The sequence below is a fragment of the Numida meleagris genome, chromosome 1, assembly GCF_002078875.1.
Source record: "Numida meleagris isolate 19003 breed g44 Domestic line chromosome 1, NumMel1.0, whole genome shotgun sequence".
Lineage (NCBI taxonomy): Eukaryota > Metazoa > Chordata > Aves > Galliformes > Numididae > Numida > Numida meleagris.
In genome coordinates this window covers 42,217,053-42,236,707 of record NC_034409.1, presented here as the reverse complement: position 1 = coordinate 42,236,707, position 19,655 = coordinate 42,217,053, and positions in this window count along the sequence as shown.

Genomic DNA, 19,655 nt, shown 5'->3' with positions numbered 1-19,655 from the left:
TCAAAATAAACATCTGCTGTTATTTTATAAAAAGTCCAACAGTCTGTGCCCGTGTGTTATTTTGTGTAACAGTATACTGCTTTACCACTGTGCTTTCATCACCATGATTCTTAGAATTTCCATTCTCATACACATGACCTTTGCAACCTGCTCAAGAGGAAGCGGTGAATGAAAAAGTACTTTAATAAAAGGATAGCAGGGTTACTCAGCAAATGTGTGGATGGTGTTGTTTACCCTTTGGAGCAATGGCCATGAACTAAGAAGCAGAAACGAAGACTGACCTTCCTCAGTTGATTTTTTGATTATGAATCTAGAAGATGCAGTGCTTTTAACTCAGGAGCTCAACAGGTGAAAAGGGAGCCAGACAGAGAGGTAGGAGCTGGAAAAACAGACTGAGTTGTTGTAAGGGTAGGTAAATAAATTATACAAATGGAATAAACATAACTACTCTTTTTTCTTATAAGCATCTTTAGCAAAACAAGCATCACTCTGCGCTTTTTCTTTCTCAGATGTGAAAAGTGAGAATTTGAGCTGCTGTCAGTGTTTTAGGATGCAATTGGTAGAGTTATACTGGCATCATGTATAGTTATCCTGCAGATGGGAAGGAGGAAATCTATCTGGGTTGAAGTACTTCCCCAGACTGTCTGTGTGAATAATATTTGCAAATTACTGATAAAAACAGAGAGAGTATTCCAAAAACTAGGAAATGCTGAGTTGAGAATTGAAGCTGAATTCTTTTCTGTTGGAAAACTGATTTGTAGTAGTAGACATAATACCGATTTTTCAGGGGGCTTTTAAAAATTAGGTATTTGCAAGATTACTTATATGAAAAAAGTAGCCATAAATTGCTTTAACAGTAGAGACATGAAATTCTGTTCTTACCTACACATATTTTTCTCTGATGTTTTCATATTTAAAGATGCCAAAAAGCAAAGGAATCTATTGTGAGTCTGGCAAATTTCAGATAGATGACTATGTGGATACTTATTCCATAGATTCCATCAGTGTTAAAACTTAAATTATTTCTGTAATATCATGTCATCAAAATTGCATTATAATTACATTATTTATGATATTTCTGTACATTTTAGTGAAATCTTAAAATTATGCTAAATCCAACATGAAAACATACCTATTTCGTGACAGATATTATAAATCTGCTTCCCAACAGGGCTTTCCAGATCTTCAGATAAGAATGTTTTTTGTAGCCACAGTTGAGATTAGTGAGATTCAGGATCTAATAAAGGAATCTACTACATTTTTCTGGTCCATACTTCAAGCCTCTCATGTGTCAAGCTCAAGAGTCACACAAATGTTTTTCCATCTAATGTGCAACCTTTCTCCTGCTCTACATACAGACTGTTTTAGCATTCCTGTGATCTACTAACCTGATGTGCCTCATCACTTTCATCCTGAATGAAGGCAAGGGCATGTTTGAAGTTATGTTGATGGCTTTCCTCAAGTGCAGGGTCTCACCAACTGAAACAGCACACAATAGAGTGTATGATTGACTAAAGAGGACAGTCAAATGCAACAGGCTATGATGAGGTCTGCATTACGAAGAATTGCTTGCTTACATCCTAATATTTGCTTGGGATTTTCTTATCAAAACAAAGTGGCTAGTGATGTTGCTAGCTCTTGTTATTTGGAATGGAAATTAACTTGTAAAAAGGAATGGTATCCGGGGGTGCATTAAAAAGATCATGGATGGCAGGTTGAGGGAGGTGATCCTCCCCCTCTACTCTGCCCTGGTGAGGACACATTTGGAGCACTGTGTCCAGTTCTGGGCTCCCCAGTTCAAAGAAGACAGAGATCTCCTAGAAGGAGTCCGGCGGAGGGCCACAAAGATTGTAAAGGGCCTGGAGCACTTCCCTGATGAGGAAAGCCCGAGCAACCTGGGTCTGTTCAGCCTGGGGAAAAGAAGACTGAGAGGGGATCTGATTAATGTTTACAAATATCTAAAGGCAGGTGGGAGGCAAATGGATGAGGCCAGGCTCTTCTCAGTGGTGTGCAGTGCTAGGACAAGGAGTGATGGCCTAAAACTTGAACATAGGAAGTTCCGTAGTAACAGAAGGAAGAACTTTTTACAGTAAGGGTGATAGAGCACTGGAACAGGTTGTCCAGAGAGATTGTGGAGTCTCTTTCTATGTAGATATTCAAGACCCGTCTGGATGCCTACCTGTGCGACCTATTGTAGGGCACCTGCTTTATCAGGGGGACTGGTCTCGATGATCTCTTGAGGTCCCTTCCAACCCATGTGATTCTGTGATTCTGTGGTTCTGTGAAGCGCTAAGTAGGGTTTTTTTGATGTTGATGGAGATGGGCAGTGGATCATTTTTCTCTCAATCTAACATGCCTGTAGATATTAATTAGAAGGCAAATATCATCAAACAAATTCTGAAAACTTTAAAAAAAAAAACAAAACAACACCTCAAGTAGTGGAATACAAACCGAGGAGAATAAATAAACATCTCATTGTGTTGCACTGATCTTCCCTTACTCTAAATATTCCTTATTCTAAGTTTATCCTAATGTTCAGATCAGAGCAAGTTTTGACAGTCACAGAAAGAACTTGAATGAGATGGGAAGAGTAAATGAAGAAGATGATGATTTTAACTGTTAAACAGAGATAGCAATGGCATAATTACTGAACATCACAGGGGAAAAAATATTAAATAGTAATAACTGTATATTCAGTCAAAACAGTTTTAACAGTTCAAAAAAAAGTTTTTTTTTGTCAAAAAGCCTTTTTTATTTAAAAAAAACTCTTTAAGCTGTCAGCAAGATTCTGTACTCTCTATCTAGTTGATCAGATAAAATATTGTCAAATTATTGTCAGTATTTTTCTCTGCCTTTCTTACTGCAGTTATTTGGGCATACAGTATAAATCTTAGTTACAGAAAGGAAAAATAGATTCTTTGAAATGTGTCAGACTGTTCTCCGAAAATAGCACTGACTTACACATTTCTTCACCCCTTTGTGTAACTATTTGTTATAGTCTGGCTTTCTATTTTTGAGCATGATCAGTATCTACTCATGTTTCTTTGTTTTAGTAACAGGATGATACTGGAAAATTAAATTTTCCAGAAATTATATGGCAAAGTCATCTGAAGTACAGAATTTTGATGCAGAAACCAAAGAACAAGTTTGAATTTCTGATGACATACAGAAAAGTATTCCCTTACATACATTTTCAGCAGAGGTATATAGTACAAATTATGCTTTGGACACTGAATCCTTTGGCTGCCGTTCTCATATACAGATTGAATTGACTTAGGATTGCTGGCAACTCATGCTTTCTTTGTAGGAACAATGAAATCAGTATTTCTGAATGTGGCTGTGACTCAGAAATATAAAACCCTGAAGAACTGCTTAACAATATATTTCATGATTATGTGCATTTTCTTTAAAGTGTTTGACAGGACTGTATACAGCAGAAAAGAGATTTTTTACTAGATTAATATATCAGAAAGTGCCCTGTATTACTTACTATGCCTCCTCTTTGATTTGTCAAGGCAATAACTGCTTCTGCATTTTACTGCCTGATTACTTCAGTTGTTCCTGTTAGATCTCCCACACAGAAGTGTATAATGAGCAATAGACTAGACTTTCTAATTTTACACTGAAAAAAAAATAGTTAGGAATTACAGTCCTCATATGAATTACATACACTGCAATTCAAACTTTTTCGGGGGGAATGTTATTCATCTTAAATATAATCAGATATATGTTAAACCCCGCCAAAACCTAGTGCTTGTATTAATTTCAGCTATTGAAGCTGGTCAAGTTTCCTGGGTTTTAGTCCTTGTTAGCTTGAAGAACTCTTAAAGTGAGCATGACTTAAATGAGTTCACTTAAGACTCCTCTAGCACTATCCATAGATGTAATAAGTCTTCATTAATTTGATACTTCACATGTATGTGAAACTCATGAAAGGATAACAAATTCAAAGATTTTTAGCCAGTATAAAATCATCATATTCAAAGATTTTTAGCCAGTATAAAATCATCATAATCTTTTCATTCTGTGATCTGCTGATTACTTGTATTATGAGAAAAAAAAAAAAAATCCAGAGTTCCAGGCTGAGAAGATCAAGGCAAAACTTAATTAAAGTCGAATGGAGACTTGTAAAGTAAATACGTGAAGGAAATCTAGGAAAAAAAGCACACGTTGTTTCTTAATTATTCTTTGAGCTGTGTTTCCCTTCACAGCTAAGCAAATCTAATCTGTCTGGGTGAGTACTGGTATGTTATAAATGGGTTAGAAGTAACACACATGAGGCCATATAGCATTGTTTGATTTTAGGTTATTGTTGGCTATATCCTAGTATGGAAATCCCTCAGAAAAAGAAAAGGAGTGTACAAGTGTATGTATATGAATCTGTGTGTAAACAGAGGAAGAGACCACAACAGGAGACTCACTGCTTGAGGCAGGTGAATCATAGCAATTGCTCCATTCGTTCATGGTATGATCACCTGCAGATATCATGCAGCAGACAACTGCAGGCATGCTGGTGTTCATGCAGACCACTGTGCTGCCATGAGTCATACTGCAATAAGCAAAAGCGTATAAGGTCACAAGGAAGAAAAGTATGCTTCTTGTCTGATCCAAAGATGCACGCTTTGTATAAGTAAAAGGTAAGTATTTAGGTTATAAATTCTCTACTGTAAGTTTTACTTTATCTGCATTTTCATATCCTATATCCTCCTCCCTCTGCTAAAGACTTAACAACTCATAAAATTCTACTAGTTACCAGAAATACCAGCAACAAAAAGGACAGCACATTCATCACTTGCTTCCTATTGGTCTGCAGTGCTTGAAATATTTTGGAGCAGATCTCTAGGGAATACATTCACTGATCCCAAATTTCTGTTACTAATGGAACAGAACATTACACTACATTTGTGAGCATGTAGTAACTGTACAGTTACTTAGCATTTTTAGTGTCCTGATATGATTCTCAGATGAGAAAGTTAAAAAGCAGAATTTCTACACTGTTAAACCACTGTCAAAACTTCCAGATGGCATGGTATTTTTTTCAAATTTCTCAGATCTCTCACTCTCTTTACGCCCCTTGAAAACTGCAAATTCAATTCTGGTGACATTTTGGGCATTGCTTCTTAACACATATTTAAGTTAGCAGTGAAGAAAGAATGAAAGAATTTGAAATAGAAGAAGCAAGTATCCACGTGGCTTTCTGTCAGTACTAATGGAAATGTGTCAGAAACCAGTTCACTCTTGCTAGCAAAATACACAGCATCAGCCAAGAGTAAACAAACTTTCAGTTATGGCAAGAGGAAGTAAATGGCTGAACTAAATCAGATGGAAAGGGTAAAAAGTAAAGACAAAAACCTCTTTCAGCCAGGCTAAGACATGTAGAGTAGCATGTGATGTTGCCCTGAACTTTGAATATAATGAAGTACTCCTAACGAGCTGCTAAAGCAGAAAAAAAAATCCAAAGCTCAAGAAAATATTAATTTTGATGTGCTTTGAGATATTTACAAGAGGTTAAAACTGTTGAACTTCATGTGAAGTATTTTAATAATTTATAGTTTTAATGAAATATATGTTTCAGCTGAAAGTTCAGATAAAAAAGTAACTGGTTCACATTACTCCTTTTATCTTCTTACTGCCTTCTTTCTTTAAGAGACACTCCTTCTCTTCATTTTTATTAATATATGAAAATAACTTGTATTTTGCCTCTTCTATTCTAGCAACAATTCTCTGGTAATAGATTCAATTATCTTCATTTCTTCTGATTATCTGCATGCATAGCAGTGAGATAGGAGCTCTTCCCTTCCTCTGCGTGTATTTAGATATTAGTGTGCGTTCAAGGGAAAGAATATACATACTCTGACTTAAATTTTGACTGTATTTTACCCAATAAAGACTTTCTTTTCTTATTGATTTTTTTTTATTTTCAGGCTCAATTAGATGTGATAAAAAAAAAAAAATTGTATTTGCTTGTGAAGTGTAATCTTCCACAGTCCTAAAACAGACTTTGAAATTGACAGACTTCATTTTTCTGTTTGTGGATTGATATCATTTGAAGAAACACTAATTTTTCTGAAAAAATTAAATAGCTAGATTTTTTGAGCAATTTTTTGAAGTGTATTACTTTTGCTAACAGGTATTCTTGTCATTAGGAAATAGATCAGTATGTTTGAAATCAATATAACAGTCACACATAGTATCTTGGCTTATGATTTTTAGCAATAAAAAGAATTGCAAAATTAAAAGGCTTGTTAAGTGGAAACTAAAGACTAATTTTCTTATATATCTTATCTCTTGATTTTAAGTGGACTTACAGCCATATCTAGCGGAAATACCTGACTGCTTTGGGAAGAGGAGGCTAAAGGAAGGAAGATCCTGAATAGCCGTCGGTCTGGTAATGACTTTGGGGCGCCAAAGTTGTTAACTTTAAGGAAACACAGGAATTGCTTACTTGCCTGTGCTATGGTGAAACCACTTCCAAATTTGTCCGCCCTTTACTGATCACCCAACACTAGTTACAAGCCAATGGTAAGCAGATTTAAATGGGATGACTTACTAACTTGGCACTAGGAAGGGGACCTTACACTTTTTGGCGCTAAAGAATGAGCGTACACTTCCAGAGCGCAGGCTCAGGATCTTGAACCTGATATGTGAAAATAAAGTTCTGGGCCTCCTTCCTGATTATCTAATTTCTGAAGGATGATATATCCAGTTTGATGGCACATACCTACTCTCCCCCAAAAGAAAAGACGTCTGGGCTCTGGTTCATTGGAGAATAAATGTGGAATAGTCAGGGACGCATTCTCCTTTGCCATGTCTGTTCTTCCAGGATTGCCTTGCTCTGTACTGCAGAGTTGTAGGCCCTTGTGGTCCATTTTTCAGCATAGATATTAATAGTTTTTCTACTTCATAACTCAACACTCATCTTGCAGATATGAGAGAAGAAAAAAATGAATGAATTATGTATTAGAAAATATATTTTGTTTAAGTTGGTATATGAAATCTGTCCTACTCCTCACATCCCAAATGCTGAATATTTCACTGAAATTGATCTTCATAATAAAAAAAACCCCAAGTATAGTAGTTTCTGTGATCAAAAATATGTGCCCTTTTAAAATAATAAATGCTCTGCTTTTGGCTTATTGGACAATTCAGTCATTTAAGTATGTGGTTGAGTAATATTTTTATTTTACTGTCATCATATGTCTTATTTCAGATGTCACAATAAGTATGCCTTCCACTATGGGATACTCTCTGTAATATCACTCTAAATTGATATATCATCCAATAATTCTTTTTTTCTCTAATAATAAAGCAAGGGTTTTTGTAGTATCAAAAAGGCAGATATTTTCTCATATGTAGAAATGATTCACAGATAAAAAGTAGTCTGTGCTCATATATTGGAGAATCTGAGTATACTTCTACTGAAGTGAAAGGAAAGCAATTTTAAAGTATCTCCATAATTTAGAGGCACTGCTCCATTTGCAACTGATAAAAATCATGCTTTGAAGTAACTTCTTTGCTTTTGGAAATCATAACCAGGAGCAAAAAGCTATTGTCAGGAGAATAGCATTATATCCTAAGGGAAAAGATTCTAATCTATATACCACAACATGCCAGGGTAATGTACAACTTTGCAGCTTGTTTCAGACAATTTTATTTCAGATTTCATTTTGCATAGATCTTCATCTCCTACAGCTTTCAGGATCACTTTCTTCTAATACACAAGAAAAGAAGTAAATGAATATTAAAATAATAAAAGGTGAAGATCATACTTAGCCTAACAAAATGCACAAAGAAAATCATTACTGCATTCTTGGAAGTTATTACAATATTTTAAATTTGAGTTTTGTGTAGCCAGAGGACAACATTTACGGCTCACAACTGTGAAGCTGGCAGGATATCATTCCTTCTGGTTACATAGAACAGATATAATGTGTTGTAATATATGCCCTAGAAACTAGCACTGGCTGCTTAATTAAGCCAGAAAACTAAAAGCAAGCAAATCTATCAGTTAAGTAGATTTTCCTCATACTGTTTTACCATCACACTACTGTGACCCATTTTTAAGTCGTGCAAATCTTATATAGACACTGGTAGCGTACAGTATTTCTACCATGCAAAATGAACAAAATAGCACTTTATTCTGATACCTTCTTTAGGAGACACTGTAGTTACGAACATAAAAATGTTCCTCCAGAGGAAAATGCTGAGCTCCAAATTGGACGCCATTCTCTAATGACCGTTAGCTCTGACCACTCTCCTGGGCATGGAATATCACCAAGTGACTCCTGCAGCAAATCTGTATTGTGCTTAGCTGCATGTTGTTTTTAAAACAGCCAGCCTTATTCCTCACAGCCATGGCAAAGATTTGTGAGAACTGGTAGATCTGACAGAAGGATACGCATCTGTCAGTCCAAATCTTTTTCTATCTCAATGATGTACAATCTATCTATAGGTGGCTGTATGCAAATATATATATATTCATACATACATAAATGTATGCATATATATATGCAGTCGTATACATACAAGTGTACATATAGTGTATATTTATTCATTTTTACATACATAGAATGTATACTAGCTTCCAGCAAAAATAAGTAATTTTCCAGGTGCTAGCAGAAAGAAATACCTGCTAGCCATATCAGGTTAACTTTTAAAGCTGTTATCAGATGAGTCCAACATTTGTAGGATGCTGATCTGATCAATGCCAGACTTGCAATTAAGAATAAGAAGCAAATGGTATGATGATGAGTAATATAATCACTATCCATTTAAATGTTGCAGATGTACAGACAAATCCCTTCTTTCACTCATGATGAAACAAAGCCCATTTGTTAAATTAAAACACTATATGCTGGATTGCTAGCCCATTTATGTCCAACAAACTTGAATTTAAGCCACAGTTTATTTTATTTTAGTTTATACAAAAGCATTTCATAACAATATTTATTTATTCAAAGAATTTAATTGCATATAACTTATAATTTTCAAATATATAATAATTATTTTCTAGAATGATAAAACTTTATCTTGTATATACTCTCAGAATTTTACCAGATCTCATATTATTAATTCATATCTACTGTGTTTCTTTTTATTTTTCCCTTTACTTGCTAATCTGCGTTAAAAAACAACAGCTAATTTCTTCATGTTAGGCACTCTGCACATAATAGGTATAATTCTTTGGCTGGTGTCTGGTAGTAAAAGCTATCTCTTTTTTTCTTAGATTACAATCTGTGTTTTATAACAGTGTATCCAAATTCATCTAGGCAATAGTACTAAGCCTCTAATGGATTCTGCTTGTAGGAATTCTGTGGTTTGCAATCCTTCTATTTCTCACATCAAAGGAGATGACACAGAAAAATTACAGCATTCTAGCTCAGATATGGGAGAAAATTCTAAAGAAACTAAACATAGAATCTTCCCAAACACTGTAAAGAGAAAAAAAGAACATATTTGGTTTTTACACTGACTTTCTAAATAAACTAAATCTAAAACAGCTGAAACCACCTATTTTTTTCTCTGCCCACATTTTAGTTTTAAAATGAAAAATCTATTTAACTGCAAGAACTGAGGAATTCACCTAGTGAACTAATAAGACTGATAATATGCACTTTTAAATACAAGGCTGAAATCTACTGGTACAGAAAGTAATTAGGTTAAAATAATGAGAAAAATTCAAATTATCTAAGATTTTTGAAGATTTGTCTTGAAAATATTGTGTTTTTTTGACAATTTATTTTTTAAATTTTATTGGTTTTAACATTTTATTAAGTGTTTCTAATCCTGTTACGTAAAGTAATATTATCATTATGGAAGTAGCTTGAGATAAGGGAAATAATTAAATTCCAATGACTGGTAGATTCACTGTTAGCAGAAATCCCCAAATGACCACTTAATTTCTACTGATGAATAAAAACTGAAACACAAGACATTACTTATACAAGAGTGTGAGCATGTGTGTGCATCTATATTTTTAAGAACTGCATTTTCTAAACTAAATTTCCTCCCTCAACACAGTACACTCATGTCTCTCCTGTTAAATGCTGAGCCCTGGATGATGCTGCTTCTCTGTACCTATCATTTGTGCTATTCCAGTCAGTACTCTAGTTGTTATGCATGTACATGTCTGCCAAAATGGCACAAAACTCAAGTTGTTACCACAACTTGGTGGAAACCCTACCTCCTGGCATTTTAATTAGCTTATTTTTCTAGCAAGAAGCTCTGTTCTCTCTTCACCTTTATTCCAGCTTTTGATAAATATGTAAAAAGCTTTCAGAAATACATAATCCTCTGTAAAACAGAAAAATATTCCGGCTAATTTAGTAGAAGATCAATTATATTTGATAAACTTGGCTGTAATCATCTGACCCCAATCTGAATAAACATTTCCCTTAATTAAAAACTAATATTTGATTGCATGCAATTTGTTTACTTTTACAGGTAAAAGAATGGTAAAATTATTTGCATATTTTCTCATTGGGATCCCTTAGGAACTGAATGACACATTTTCATTTCTTTATAACAAAATCCATCTTTTTCAACAACGATATCAGCACTACAAAGTAGACAAGTCTTGCTTTGCAAGGTCTTATGGTCCCTATTTGTCATGTCCAGGTAAGACCAGTGCATTTTAAAGATAAGGGACCAGGAAAATCAGCTTTGTAACTGATGCTTTCATGTGAATCCACCATTAATTATCCCTTTGTAGGTATTCACAATAAATTAATTACTTTGTACATGCTATTTTTGTGAACAAAACATATATTTGTAAATAAGCTTTATGTTTGTTAATTTATATACCTCATCTGAACAAATATATCATGCTTTCCCAGCCTGCAACAGATGCTCAGTCCTGCAGCTAGAAATGTGGTTGTGTTTGCGTTACTCCCTTGGAGTCTGGAGGTACTTCTTGTTCAAAGCAAGTCTGATGCATAAAGCTTCAGGACTTCTAAGTACCACAACTGTCCACCCTGAGGCATACATTCCTGCGATGCACATTCCTGCCTACTTCTCCTGCTCTGGGGAGCTAGCTCCTGCTAGTTTATACCTGCAGCAAATTAGAGCTTTTGTTCACATGTGCTCACAGACTCACTGCCAAGGGTGGGGAGATTCTAATTGTTATTTACCATGGAAATGTTGCCATTGACTTTGCTAAACACATGATCAATCTCTATCTACTCTCATAGTCTAAAGCCCTGTAAGATAGGCAGGATCTTAAGAAAAGCATATTTACAGAGAACTAAACTCACAGTCTAGTCATTACTTAGTAACTTCATTTCTACAGTCCATACTGCTCTCAGTTTTATTGTAACATTCAGGATAAATCAACAGCTCTAGGAAAACTAACAAACGAACTCAGAACTCAAAACTTGCATATCACCACTTATAAATTGCATTACAACTTGTGCAAACTGCATTTAACATTTACTTTTGAGTCAAAAGCCCTGTATAGATTAATGTCTCTTATTTTGAAACTTTGTTCTTAAACTCTGCTATTAGACTGACTTTTCAAAGTCTCTTTCACAGAAAAGTCTCACTGAAGTATTATGAATTCTTTGATACACCATTTGTATAGCAGTAACAGGAAACCAAATTAGAGCTCTCAGTAAATAAAACACTGCAATAATATTAATGAGGATGTTGCATATTTTGTTTTACATAAAGTACATAAAGTAGGTATTAACTGTATTTTCAAGAAAATACTAATTGCTGACTTCTCATATTTATAAACATTCTCAAAAAAGTAATATGAGCAAGTTTTATGACTACACTGAATCATTGTAATCATTATATAATATTCATAAATATAATAAATAGAAAGCAAAATAATATGTAGAATCCAGAATAGTTTACATGGCCAACCTTTCTATGGCCTGTTAATTTTAAATCTGCATTTTTACACAGTCTATCAGTAAAAGATGCCATTCCTATCTCACCAGGTTTTTAATCCATGTTCTTCATAAATTCGCTTTGTATGGACTTAGTCAATGTATACAACTCAGTTTTGTATAAGTGTACTGATGTTGACATCATTTGTCTCAAAATTCTTAATTCCTGTAATAAAAATCAGTATTTCATTAGTGGGAGTTTCAGCACACAGTGTGATTAACATTATTTGAATTACAGAGATACAGCAAGAAGTTCAAAATGTTTGTTCAAAAGGTAATTAGAAAACTGATAAAAACAATAATAATACAAAAGGAGTAAATATATATGTGTATATTTTAAATAGCACTATTCAGGTGGCTAAAGTTATTCTGAATTTTCTGTAAACTGCAAAGTAGCTTTGCAGATAAATAGTAGGAATATATCCCTTCCTCTACCAAAGAAAAAGTAAAACAAACAAAAATAAATAAATAAAAAGGAGGGAAGCTCATCTCAGTAGTAAAATCTAAGGAAGAGGACAGACAATCAGGAAGCAGATGAGAAGAAAAGACAGGATGGTATGTTAAGAAACATGAGAATGTCTACTAGACAGAATGATCAGTAGACAGGAATAGGCCAGATGGGAAAGAATCACTACATCAAAAGAGTAAGGTCTTTGTGGTTAGAAATTCCAAATGAAGATGTATAAGGAGGTCTGCCCATCAAGTAGATTCAGACACAACAAAGATTTAAGATATCAACTGTAGACTGGAAAGGATTCAAAAAGAGAAATATCACTGTCTCTTCCTCATGTCTGGCCAAACAGCTTCCTGAAAAACATGGATAAATAGCAGATATGGGAAATATTTATGGAAGTGGAAAGTCAATGAACTCAAGAGTTCTGCCAGTCCAGCAGTTCTTAGAGCAGAAATCTGATCACAAGTGGACTTTCAGCAGATTTGAGTTAGCCTTGCTTTTAGTATTTAAATTGGTATTTGGAATTATAAACCCTGCAGATGCAGATTTTTGGAAATCCAGATCTAGATTATGAGACTGAACAGATTTAAAAGAGATACCAGTTGACGGGAGGTATTTGCAGTGAAAAAACTCTTCCCAACAGATGGAATCAATTCTAAGTCTGCAAGTAAGCCCAGGTATCCAAGAACAAAGCTGATTCCACAGAGAATGGGGGTGGAAGAGTCTCACATAATTATTCTGCTTACAGTTAGTAAAGAAGAGAAAATTTAATAAATGGAGTGGTAAAGGACATAGAAGATAAAGAATAGTATTCTAGGAGAAAGAAAATATGAACAGAGTTGACAGCGGAACAGTAGCAAGAGCAGAAGTCGGGAACTTAAGTCAGTTAGAGGAAGATTACCTAATTCAGCTAGGAAACTGGCTGAACATCAGAGAAAATAACGTCTATAAATGAATGCAAAGATCTTTGAAAGTAAAACGAGAGACTTAGAACTGTTGGTGTAAGATATGGAGCAGAGACAAAGTTAAAGATGATATGCAGTATTCTGGAAGATGCTGCTGAATTACGTAATTAAATGAAAATAGAGAATAAGTAAAATATATTTCTGGTTAAAATCACATCTATGGAAGAATTCAGAAATTTTTAAGGGGGAGCACAGACTTTTTTTGTTTTAACCCTAAAAATGGGACACTGATATGAAGAAAATAATATTACTGACAAAATAAATATTGCAGATTCCTTTCTCATAGAGATAGAAACTGCAGCTAGTTCGGGGAGGCAATATTACTATTGATAACAATATTTCCTGAGCAGGACATTTCTTTATTTACAGATAATTAAAGAAGTAAAAATAATTGATGTTATATTACCTTGTTCTGGAGAACAGTGAAGTCATAAAGTAAAAAAATCAGGAAAAGTTACAGAAAATCACGTTGAGTGGTCATTACCTGGCTCAATGTAGTAAACAGAATGATTAAGTAATTCTGTGACTAACATTCCTGGTTTTAGAGGAGCCAGTGGTAAATTAGGGAAAATTCTAGGAATACTTGTGGACTTTTACAACTAGTAAGCACAGAATCTGTTTAAATAAAATATGCAGAAATTCAAAATGCTCAAGATTGCTTTAGCCTTCAAAAAAATGATGGTGAAACTCTTGATGGCAAACAGAGCTTTGCTAATGAGCATAATTAAAATGGAGCAAAACTCAACAGTAACTCTTCAATTACTGTGTAGCTGGAAGAAGCTGAGGGAGGAAAAACCCCCATTATTTCTATTCCAGGCTACCAAAAGTACTAGACATTATTTTAAACACAGCTCACATAAAATTGCTAAGAATTTTCTTAGCAATTAAAATAAAGAAATATATTTAACTCAAGGATTGCAAATATGTCTGCAAATAACAGGATAAACAGAAGCCACTCATTTGACTTCAATCATATGCAGATTTATCTTCAAATTTTGAAGATAGCGAAAAGAAAGAAATGAAAAACATAAGTTTTTCATATAAGTTTACTGAGGATAATTTCCACAAATTATCCTCACATCTTTCTTTGATAAACAAGTATTTTCCTTTAACTACAGGAAATTTTGTCTGAAATATATTACATATTTCCTGCAATACGGAAATCATACATGCATTGTATTTGCATCCATTTTTTAACCTCTTTAATTTTCCCCTAGTAGACACAGACCCTAGGTTCAGGTGGAACTTTGTCCTGGTCCTATGTATAACTAGGAACAACATACAGTACATCTGTCTTGTGTTGTGCATTAGATACTTATTAGCTTTTAACAGAGATGGAATAAATATGCTCAAGTAGAACACTTTACTATTATGACACTGTAGTAAGCCATCATATGCCTGCTGCTTTTAAGACCCAAGATGCTATCTCTTCACTCTGTGCATGACTAATGCATGCACATAATACGAGTGTTGTTTCATAATATCTTTCATTCCTTTAAAAGATCTCAGTTGCATATGCTCTGCCAGAAAGGGAGAAAGGGATAGCATCGCTTTCCATATATATGTTGTTTTACATAAAATGCAGAGACAGAAAACTGTTTAAGAAATTTTGGCACAAGAACAAATGACAATGAATAGGCTGTGACTAGATGTTCAAAGAAGACCTCTAGTCATCACAGGAGAGAAGTTCTGAATCAAGTTTCAGCAAGATGTGGTGGTGAAATCTAAGTAGATTTAGGACTGAACATGATAAATTTAGGGATGAGTGATTTCCATCCTTGGCCATAAATAAATAAATATGAAATGACATGAGAAAGACATGAAAAAAATCTAACATGGATTTCCTATTCACTCTCCAGTTGTTATACTGCAAGTAGAGGATGACAGATTTTGTGGGCAGTAACGACTGGTAGGATTACAGAGATGAGTGAAGCCTTATGTTTGGCCTTGCCAATCCTGAGATTAAGAAATAAATTGGAATTTCTCAGCCCACCAGCTTGTAACCTGAGTTCATATGTTAAAATTTATTTTCAAACTGATTTCTCCTGAAGTCTCACACAGACACCCAACACACAGCCACACTCTGCAGATTGTCTTTAAATCACACTTTTCTTCAAGCATTGTCCAAATTAATATTGGCTTAGTCCATGCTGTCCTAGATTTTAGAACACAATTTTGTGAGGCTAGAATTTCATTCTGGCTCACTGCATTTTAAGATGAAAAAATACAGTAAAGCACCATGAAAGTATATGTTTAAACAGTCTACCTAGCCCAAATGTAAGGAACAATTCCGAGTATCGTGTACTGTTTCACTTATTTGAGCAAAAATAACATTCAGAACTCAGTCCACAGTATAGAATTCAAAATATGAAATATAGTATGGTTCTACAAGCAAAACTAACATTCTTTAAAGGGCTATTATGTAATAAAGTAAAAAAATAAATATAAAAAACAAACAGAAAGCATTCTGCCATTTTATCACTTCATTCAAGACTTATCATATATTCATGAACAGAACATCATTATACTCTTCCATGTATTTTATGTGATGCTTATGTATCTGTGGCTTAAAAGATAATAATAATGGCTCCTATTCACTTCATTTCAAATGTCTTAAAACTGAGGATATGATAAGGTGAAAGCATTAGGCTTTTATTTAGACATTTAATTTCCTCAATGCAGCGTTGCAACACAAACCTACGCAGCCTGCTGGTGCTGAGAAAACAATTCAACAAAATGCTGACATCTTTTTCAAAGTAATTACTATCTTCAGCCAGCCCTCACAATGTCCTCTTTGACTGTTACATATTCTTCAGCCTTCTGGAGAAGAGGTCTTATTCTTCTCTCCATATCCTGGGTGGCTATGCTAGAACATTGCACAAGTGTGCATGTAATTGCCTAAATACACTTGAAAACCTCTTGGGAATTGCTTGTATCTGAGTATATTAAGGTATTTACTCCTTATTATCCTAAAAATTATTTTATTATAAGTTCAATCTGTAAAAAAGTCTTTTAGGGATTTCTGAGACTAAACTTTCCTCTTTTGTCAGAATATTATGTTCAGTTATTTGCATGCTATTCTGAATTACAGTAATTGAAATAATAGTTCTTACCTGCTTATCCTCGGAGTATCAGTTTTACAAATACATACTCAACAGTTTTCTGGAAAATGTGTCACCTTGAATATAACACCTAATGAGAAGAAATGTCTTTGAACTTACAAAATTTTGATTAATTTCACACTTTTTCTTCTGGTCTCAGTGAGTTTTGAGAATCAGAAGGTGTTTTCCATAGTATAATTTTATTGGTATGATTCTATGATTTTATAATAAACATACACATGTGGATAAAGAGAGAATACAGCTTCTGAGATTCTCTATATGTCATACAAATGAATCTAAAACATGGAGTCTTTCTTTAGTAAGCAGTAGTTTCAGTACTATTTTCAAAACCAAAATTCATGTCTATGGCAATGCTTACAATTAACATGATCCTTTGTATTTAGCTGAATGATACTTTGAATGCTATTTCTGTTTCCTGTGAATGAAATGGAGTACTTAATTTATTCTGCTGAAGAAATGATAGCTATCATATAATTCCATTAATTATACCTATATCTTCAAGTTAAGCAAACAAAAAATAAAAAAAAAAATGGGTACACATTTGCAAAACTAGCCAAACCCTTAGCACGTAGCATTCCTGGAACCGAATAATTTAATCCCTATATACACCCAAGCCTTGCAATGCATTTATCCTCTCCCCAGACTAAGGAGTGAAGTTCCTTCCTAAATGTCACCTAAACATGAATGCAGGCGGGCAGTAAGCAGATCCATGCTCACTCTGTCTAAAGAGATAATTCATATCCCAAGGAATAAGGAAAAGTTTTCCTTCAAAACTCAACAGTATTCCTTCTCACAGATGACCCAGAGCAGATAGCGTGATTCTGCAATAAGAAGTCATGAGGACTTGTCAGTTGTTCCACATTGTTCAGTAAACGTTCTTCAACATATTCATTATCACAAAATCAGAACTATCAGCAATTTACATAAAACACTTGCACTGTGACATTTCTTGTAATCCTTCTGATACTGCTGGAGACAAACTATTATTACTTCCATGAATAGATCACCAGAGTCATTAGCCAAACAGGACTGCATTTAAAACAAGCAGACAAAAACTTGAAAATGGCCATAAGAGATTTAAAATCAATGGATCATGAGGCTTCCTGAAAAATTTTGAAAAATATATTAAAAAAATGGCTTCTTGAAAATTGTAGTTAAGTCTTCTATATCCAAGGGCAGCTCCAAAAGTAATGCCTCCTACTTTATGATGTTGGCCCACAATGTCAGAGGCAGATGTTGGTGGAAGGCAAATAGAGTTTGAAGCTTCCCACCAATATCACATTGAATTTTGTGTGACAGATGGCAGCAGAGGGGCAGTCTGACGAAATGGTATCTGACATGGAAGTGCGTATGAAGCAAAGGTGTGTCATCAAATTCCTCCATGTGGAAAAAATGGCACCTATTGACATTAATGGAAGCTTACTGAATGTTTATGGGGATGAAACAATGGATGTAAGTGAGGCAGTGGGTGGTGCATTTCAGCAGTGATGACAATGACAGTGGGTCATCTCTGCTGGCGCTGATTTTTATGAGCATGGCATGCAAGCTCTTCAACTCTGATGAAAATGCATAGCTAATGGTGGTGACTATGTTGAAAAATAGTGTTTTGTAGCTGAGAATTTGCTCTGCCAAGAAGTGTTATTGTGCTCTTTTTATCTGTTGTCGTTTCTATGGAAATAAATAGGAGGCATTACTTTTAGGAAGACCCACATATATGTTAAAAAGTTCACATTTTATTTTTGTTCAGGATCAATTTCAGAGTTTTGTTACCATGCCTAATGTTTAGCATAGCCTATTTTATTCCTCTATTTGCTGTGCATTTGCTGGATGATTTATTAACTATTTAGCCTAACTTTCAGCCCACTCAACCACATTGTTTTTAAGTTTGTTGTCTTGAAATTTCATTTGTATGCTAGGGAATAAATTCTTGTAGCTATTATGGCTGTTGTTATATCTTCAAGGAAAGACGTGGCTTAAGTGGTTGCTAGCTTTTTACAATGCCACCGTCAACTTAGATATGATGATATCTTTTTACATAACCAGAGGTACAAAGAATGGCTCAATTATTGGAATTACATCTTTATTTTCCACATATTCACAAGTACCACAATCAATTTTGTTAGGTATAACTGCTAAAATACGATTTTATATGAGTCTTACTAGTTTGGATTGTGTATTTTTTTACCTGTAATTAATCTTGTGGTGCCATGAGCATCTGTGATTTGCACATCTTTCAAGCGTTCTATTATTTAACATGATGATACTGTTTCATGTTGGGAAGTATCTGTGATGTTTTATTTCTCCAATAGGTGACAGAAGGGCACATTTAATCCAGACAGATTTTCATGAGAGCTCACAACTTCTGGGACTTCATTTCTAATACTATTCTCCACTAAAATGGGGTAGTCAGCTGGATTGGGTTGCTTGGACACTGAAGTCACCATCAAATCCAGCTGCCTGAGTTGCATAAGTTTATGTGTGACACAGACGTCAGATCAGATTTGAATTTTAGAATGTTCCTCTATCATGTTCTCTCATTTTCAGAAAGATAAGCCAAGTTAGGCAATAAATCCAAGAATCTTCTCTCCTTCGCAGCAGTTCCCATTAATGCATTCAGAAATGTGCTCACCATCCATTGGACATATTTTAATAGGCTGAGAATTTATTCAGTGGTCCAAAACTGGTGTTGAAAACACCAGTTAGTTGAGAGTTACTGACAAGACATTAACAAATGATGCTGTCTAGAACGGACATTGGCACTGGCAAAAGGCATTTAGAAACTATACCAGCAAAGCTAAGCATATTTTATTGTTTCTACCAGAGTTTGAAAGTAGCATAGAATCAATATTCAGGTGGAACACAGTCCTTAGAGCAATCAACTTGATAAGTATAAAACATTAGGTTTGCTATTGACAGCGTACTTGACTTTCTGTGTGAAGCATCTGCATACCTACTGCACGTCAGATCATAGTTTAAAATCTGTAAATATAAAGTATTGGTGTAAAACAGTCTCCCAGAGACTTAAGCCATCATGGTACAGCTGGAGCAGATCGGCATAGTGGATAATTACTTGTGCCTATCAGCTTACAATATGCAATACTCTTAGTGGCAATAGCTGAAGCTAAAATTCAATACTAATACAGAGATAGAGAGAACATTAAGAATATTGACAACTTCAAAAGGTGTGAGATGCTGTGTTATCTGATTCCATACTTAGTCCCCA